General features: G+C 38.0%; 1 non-coding gene and 1 pseudogene across 1 annotated transcript; both read right to left on the bottom strand.

Annotated features, from left to right (window-relative positions):
• Nucleotides 1-2,469: 2,469 nt before the first annotated feature.
• Nucleotides 2,470-2,542, bottom strand: LOC148192418 (small nucleolar RNA R21). Its single transcript, XR_015782437.1, has one exon. It is a non-coding gene; the product is annotated as a small nucleolar RNA R21 (small nucleolar RNA).
• A 405-nt stretch (nucleotides 2,543-2,947) lies between these two features.
• On the bottom strand, nucleotides 2,948-4,712 carry LOC148192417 (CBL-interacting protein kinase 18-like; annotated as a pseudogene).
• Nucleotides 4,713-6,307: the final 1,595 nt, after the last annotated feature.

The following is a 6,307-nucleotide window of genomic DNA, read 5'->3' as shown; positions in this document are numbered from 1 at the left end:
AAACAGGAGGGTGTTGTAGAATAATAAGGGTGTCATTACAATCTCCTTCCTTTTCAATATGTGTGACAATTTCCTTTTGCCAAGACCATGCCACTTCATAAGGGACTTGCTCCTGGTGCAAATCAAAGATATCACAGCTACAAATTTAGTTTAATGGTTAGATTTTTCAGAGTAATATTAATGGAAAGGGAAGATAAGAACAATGCAACTTACATCCTTCTGCCGCCATTAATTACAAGAGAGGTGAATTTGGATGGTTTGGAATATAGAAGTGGCTTGTGCAGATCAAAGTAGGACCCTAGAGGTAGAGAAGGGTATGCTGGTGCTGTTGATGGGACTGTGGTGAAACAATATGTACCTAACAAAATCATGTCTAATTTGCTATAACTAACTCTCTGAAATTATACCTACTGTATGTGTAGTGTGAAAACAATGGAGCAATCAAAGGAAATTGGACGAAATGAGGGGATCATTGGACTCAACCAAAAATCCCAAAGTCTGAACATTGCCACCTGAGTTCACAGATTATGAGCTTGCAAACAAAACATGAAAAGGGAGAGGAACAATCTTCTTCAACGCCCTTCTGCACATGATAAATATACTAATTTAGTGATCATATTAAAATCATTTCATAGTATTTCTCAACATATTTAGATGGGACAAGTCCAATATATCAATATCAATGACTCATAATTTGAGTTTAGAAACGGCTTCCTTTCTCATATATTTAATTGATTCATCAAACATAACTTTTATATTTTCAACTAAAATAGAGCTAATAAAAGCATACACAAGCCACCAAAGTTGTTACGCCTGAGTACAAAACTTAACTAGAACAACCTCTCACACACTCAACGTAAGCAAAATAGTAATGAAATAATGCAATTGAACTAAAGAATTTTTTTTTATTGATGGTAATATCTGAATAACAAAAGTAAACAATAATTGGGAGCATAACTTCCTTTAATTACTTGGGAGGATAACCTCCCTCACAGGACGCATAGTCGCCTGTCAACCAAACTCAATAATCAAAAGCATATCCTTAACCCTAGACTCTAGCTTTATTTATACTAATTATTTTCCGCTCATCCTATACTGAATACTTTCCTAAGATATACCTTATTTACTGTAATTATCTTATTCTCAATATTTCCCTAGGATACATCCTTATTTACGGTAAATATCTTATACTGAATATTTCCCTAGGATATAGCTCTATTTACTATAATTATTTTATACTGAACCTTATACTGAAATATAGCCCTATTTACTGTAATTATTTCTAAATATTTCCGGCCTATCTTAACTATTGTCCCAGTTAGGATAGTCACTCTTCAACCGTTCGGATCAGGTCCTTCGCTGCTTCCCACCGTTCGGCCTGATCGCTCCCCGCCTTCCACCGTTCGGCCTGGTCACTCCCCGTTGTCCACCGTTCGGCCTGGTCGCTTCCCGCCTTCCTCCGTTCGACTAGACCTCTCCACGCCTTCCACCGTTCGGATACCGTTCGGCCTTTACGGTCAATACCGTTCGGCCTCACTTTCCTCCTACCTTTCTTCTCCTTCTTATATACTTTCCAACCCTTACATTACCTCCCAGCTTACACCGTAACAAAAGTACATGCCCCTGTTAGAAATCTCACATTGACTAGAGATAAGACCAATTTATAATATATAAGTGAATACAAACCTCACCTTAAAAAGCCGATTTTATAAGGTGAGATTTGCACCCACTTATATACTTTAAATTGACATTATCTCTAGTTGATATGAGATAAATCAGTTTTCCAACCAACCTCGTATACCTCTTTGGAAGTCCACCTCTTAACATGGTATCGGAGTCAGGTTAGAGCTTATCCTAGCAATATTTGTTGTTTGTTGGACATATTGTTCCACCCGCTATCGGACCACCCATTAATGTCTCTTGACATGAGGAGGGTGTTGGAAGTCCCACATTGACTAGAAATAAGGTCAATTTATAATATATAAGTGAGTGCAAACCTCACCTTAAAAGTCAGTTTTGTAGGTTTGAGTTAGGTTTAAAGTCCACATCCAAAGAAGCTTAAATCCTCTCTGTTGAATCATATGGTGACAAAGTCTTTACCAGTAAGATCAACAGCAATAGGATAAAAAGTAATGATGGCAAAAAGGGTCTATGCCTCATTAATATATGAACCAAGTGGAGAAGATGGGGGACCCACAAGGAAAACCCTTGTGGTAGACCTCCATAATTGGTAAGTTGATTTTGCACATCTATGACTCAAAACGCTTCCATGGTAAGAATAAAGAAGGCGAGCTTAGGGGCCATTTATACATGCTATAACAGTTCATGACAAAGATGAAACCAAACTACTTATGACACAAAATACTTCACAAAATGACAATTGAATCAGTAGAAATTTTTGCAATTTTGTCTAGACGCATACTATTAAGACTCATAATGGATGCTAGATGGCACAATACTTCATAAGAACATCCCTCAGATTTCATTTCTCCTCAAGGGAATTCAGTCCACTACTTCCAATATATAAATCATCATAGGGAATTCCATTTATGGCAATAAAGGGCAATAAATGCCACCCAACTTATGTGGCCTATATATATGAAAGCAAGAAAACAGATCCAAAGTACCGAACACATTAAGCCATCTACAGAAGCATCCACTTTGTAAACCCCAACCCTCATCTACATGTCCAAAGCACCAAACCAAAAACCAATACTGTCCTCTGGAAAATACTTCAATAAAAGATCCACAACTGCAAATGTAACAGCAACAACCAAGATTTTATGATCAAAACAACTACAATGGTAACTGCATTGTCTGCAATTTCTGAAACATAGAAGATCACAATGAATCTACAATAGTAACAAGAATTTAAAACCTTGAAAATAATCATACGGTAACCGTCAAATTGATAAAAAAAAAATAACAAACTTTTCCCATCAAAAGATAGAAAAAAATAGAACTTAGTAGATTTTAAATTAAACATTGGTTAGTCACCCTTACACAACACATTATACTCCACTCAAAAAATGAAAAAGTAAAAGCGACATTGAGCTTGATTATGAGATTCAATACTCCTATATCCCCAAGGCATATTGCCCTCCGTGTTGATGAGGAAACTAAGCAGTATGAGAAGGTTGGTGCCCTTCATGAACTACTTCATGATGCTGTTTCTCTTTCTACGGTTATTCTCCTTGCCTTGTCCAAACAATGTCTTCAAGTACTGGTCTGATATCCTGTGTAAAAAGCTTATGATACTCCATGGTATCATCATTGGACTTTCGAAGTTCTACCATGTGGAGGTGTGGGGTAATCTCAAAAGTCTCAGCATCAATACCTAAACTCCCTTTTCTGCCTTCTTGAACTACTTCATGATGTTGTTTCTCTTGCTATTGTTGTTCTCCTTGCCTTGTCCAAACAATGTCTTCAAGTGCTGGTCTGATATCCTGTGTAAAAAGCTTCTGATACTCCATGGTATCATCATTGGACTTTTGAAGTTCCACCATGTAGAGGTGTGGGGTAATCTAAAAAATCTCAGCATCAACACCTAAACTCCCTTTTCTGCCTTCCTTAGAACCCTCCAACTTCAACAAGCCTCCATCTTTTTTCCTTACTTTCGAGCAAAGCTTCTTACAAATTTCTTCCAACTTAGAGATTATACTCAAAGCAGGCTTATTTGACATGAACCGTATCTCTTTCATGGGAACATTGTCCTAAAAAATACCAGATATATCAAACTTAGTCGAGAAGGAGATAATAGCAAAAGAAATCAAATTACAAGACGTGGTCAATTCATGTTTTGATTCTGCAATAGGTGGACCATCATTCTCGCACGCTTCAAGTATTCCATCAGCATTCAGGTGAGCTGGTTCTTGGTTTTCGGTTGCATTAATAGCAGGATTCTCCAACCCCACTTTAAACCAAGAACATTTCATAATTCTGACAATTGATATCCCGGTCTTTGGGTTTGGATCCAATATTCTGGATAATAACCGGCGACATCTGGTGCTAACTATTTAGGAAATTTGGATACCCCTTTACTGATATTCCTGTACGTCTCCATCAGATTTGAATCATGGAATGGAAGATGACCAGCCAACAGAACAAACAAGATTACCCCACATGACCAAATATTCGCTTTCATCCAATCATAACCTTTTCTGCTTATCACTGCTGGAGCTACATAGGCAGAGGTACCACATTTAGTATGGAGCAATCCATCTTGGCGTTTGGATTCAGTCAAGGCACTCAACCCAAAGTCTGAAACCATCAAATTATCATTTTCATCCAAAAGTAAATATTCAGGCTCTAAGTCTCGACGAAACACACGCTTGCTATGGCAGTAGTCAACAACTCTAATCAGTTGCTAAAATATTTCCTAGCAGCATCCACCTTGAGCCTTCCTTTGAGTACCTTGTTGAAGAGCTCACCACCTTTTGCATGCTCCATGACTTAATAAATTTTGGTTTTAGTGGCCATTACCTCATAAAGCTCAACCACATGCCGATGTCTGATTAATCTCATCACTGAAACTTCACGCTTAGCTGATCAAACAATTCAAATTTAAAAAAAAAATTCTTATTAATTACCTTAATGGCCACACTCATGCCAGTTATCAGATTCCTACCATGGTAGACCTTTGCTAAGGTCCCTTGCCCTTATAACCTACCAAGTTCTTATTTTTGCATAAGCACACCTCCCTTCTATTCCATTTTCTGCAGCACTTTTTGAATAAGACCGATGCTACTTTTAATAGTATAGTATACCAAGTATTTACCTGGTCCGGGTGCTTATGTTATCAGCCATCTTCACAAACATCACGATTTGACATCACACAATTGCTCAGATTTCCAACTTCCTGGGGCAAATGAGCATAAAACAGATATTCAGTGGTCTAAATATCCAATCTCATCAAGGACTAATAAGGCTAGCACACGAGGTGCTACAACTTCATTAACACTAGAGAGGCAACTCTTAACTTTCAACCACATCTTTCAGCATTCCCTGGTTTTGGTAAAGGACACTAGATAATACCGAAGATGAACTCCTTGAAGCATCACCCGCTTAGCTTTCAACCATCCAAAAACGAAACATTTAAGGAAGGCACGTCTGTGTGGCTCTGTAATCGGAGGTAAGCAGAGAACTGAGTAATTAGCAAGAGAAGGGAAAGAAGAGTGACAAAAATTTGTCGTCGTTTTATTCTTTGTGGCAAATCTTGAATTCCGTGGGCGCAGCTTCTTATATAAACTCACTTCACCTGATTTGTTGCTACATTTAAGACCCAGTTCATTTTTCACTCTTCAGAAACTTTAACTAAAACAACCCTATTGAAAAGAAAATAAAATCAAACCTCCTAGCTAACAATACACACGAACAGTAAGCACAACAAAACAATCAATAACAACGTTAGTCTTGTCCAAAGCACGCAACACGTAAACAATAAAACAAACACTCATTAAAAGAAATTCTCAATGCATCAAAAGAAATTCTCAATGCATCATGACAAAGGGTATTGGTGACCTACCAGTCCCCCCAGTCACCTTCTTGGAAGCGGCACAACACAAGTACATATATGAACGGTTTAGTTTGTACTTATAGAAGACAAAACATAGTAACACATTGCAGTCTTTACACTAAGATTTAAGTTCATAAGCCAAAAGCTTTAATTACAGAATTCAATACAGTAATATCAGAATAATAGAAGCTGGGACGAATGGTTTTACAAAATTTAATAACCGAACGTCAGAATTTAAAACCTAACGTCTAAACTCTAGTATGAACGAGCGTGCTAAGGTTCGGCTTTAACTTCCACTTCAACCAGGTTTTCTTCTTCAATCACGTCCTCCAAAGTGGCCTCGCCTTCTGCTCACATCCACACGGATGATCATCGCAAAGACAGGACGAACGTACATAGACAATGGACAACACAAGGAAGCTTATGTAATTTAATTCATACATCAACATATACATTTAACTTTTCAATTCACACAACATGTAACTTAACATATAACATCATAAGAAATATATAGTACTAGACAGACCGTCCGGACTGTATGAATCTGTGTAGCTACAAGCGTCCTTGAACCCGAGTGATGTAGTAACTGGGATACACTCAACAGCTGCCACTCGAGGTTAGTCCTATCCAAAGTACCCCTAAGGAATAGAACCTCCTGTCGTTCCCACACATGACCTACCCCCTCTACATGAGGTGAGTACTCACGGAACATCAGGATGGACCAGCCAGCATTAGCATGCCCACAGTCATACTTTACCAAATTTCATATTCATCCATACATGAGTCGTTCCT

Source organism: Vigna umbellata, chromosome 9 (assembly GCF_029865625.1).
Source record: "Vigna umbellata cultivar VRB3 chromosome 9, Vumbellata_1.0, whole genome shotgun sequence".
Classification (NCBI taxonomy): domain Eukaryota; kingdom Viridiplantae; phylum Streptophyta; class Magnoliopsida; order Fabales; family Fabaceae; genus Vigna; species Vigna umbellata.
This window is presented reverse-complemented; position numbering and strand designations above follow the sequence as displayed.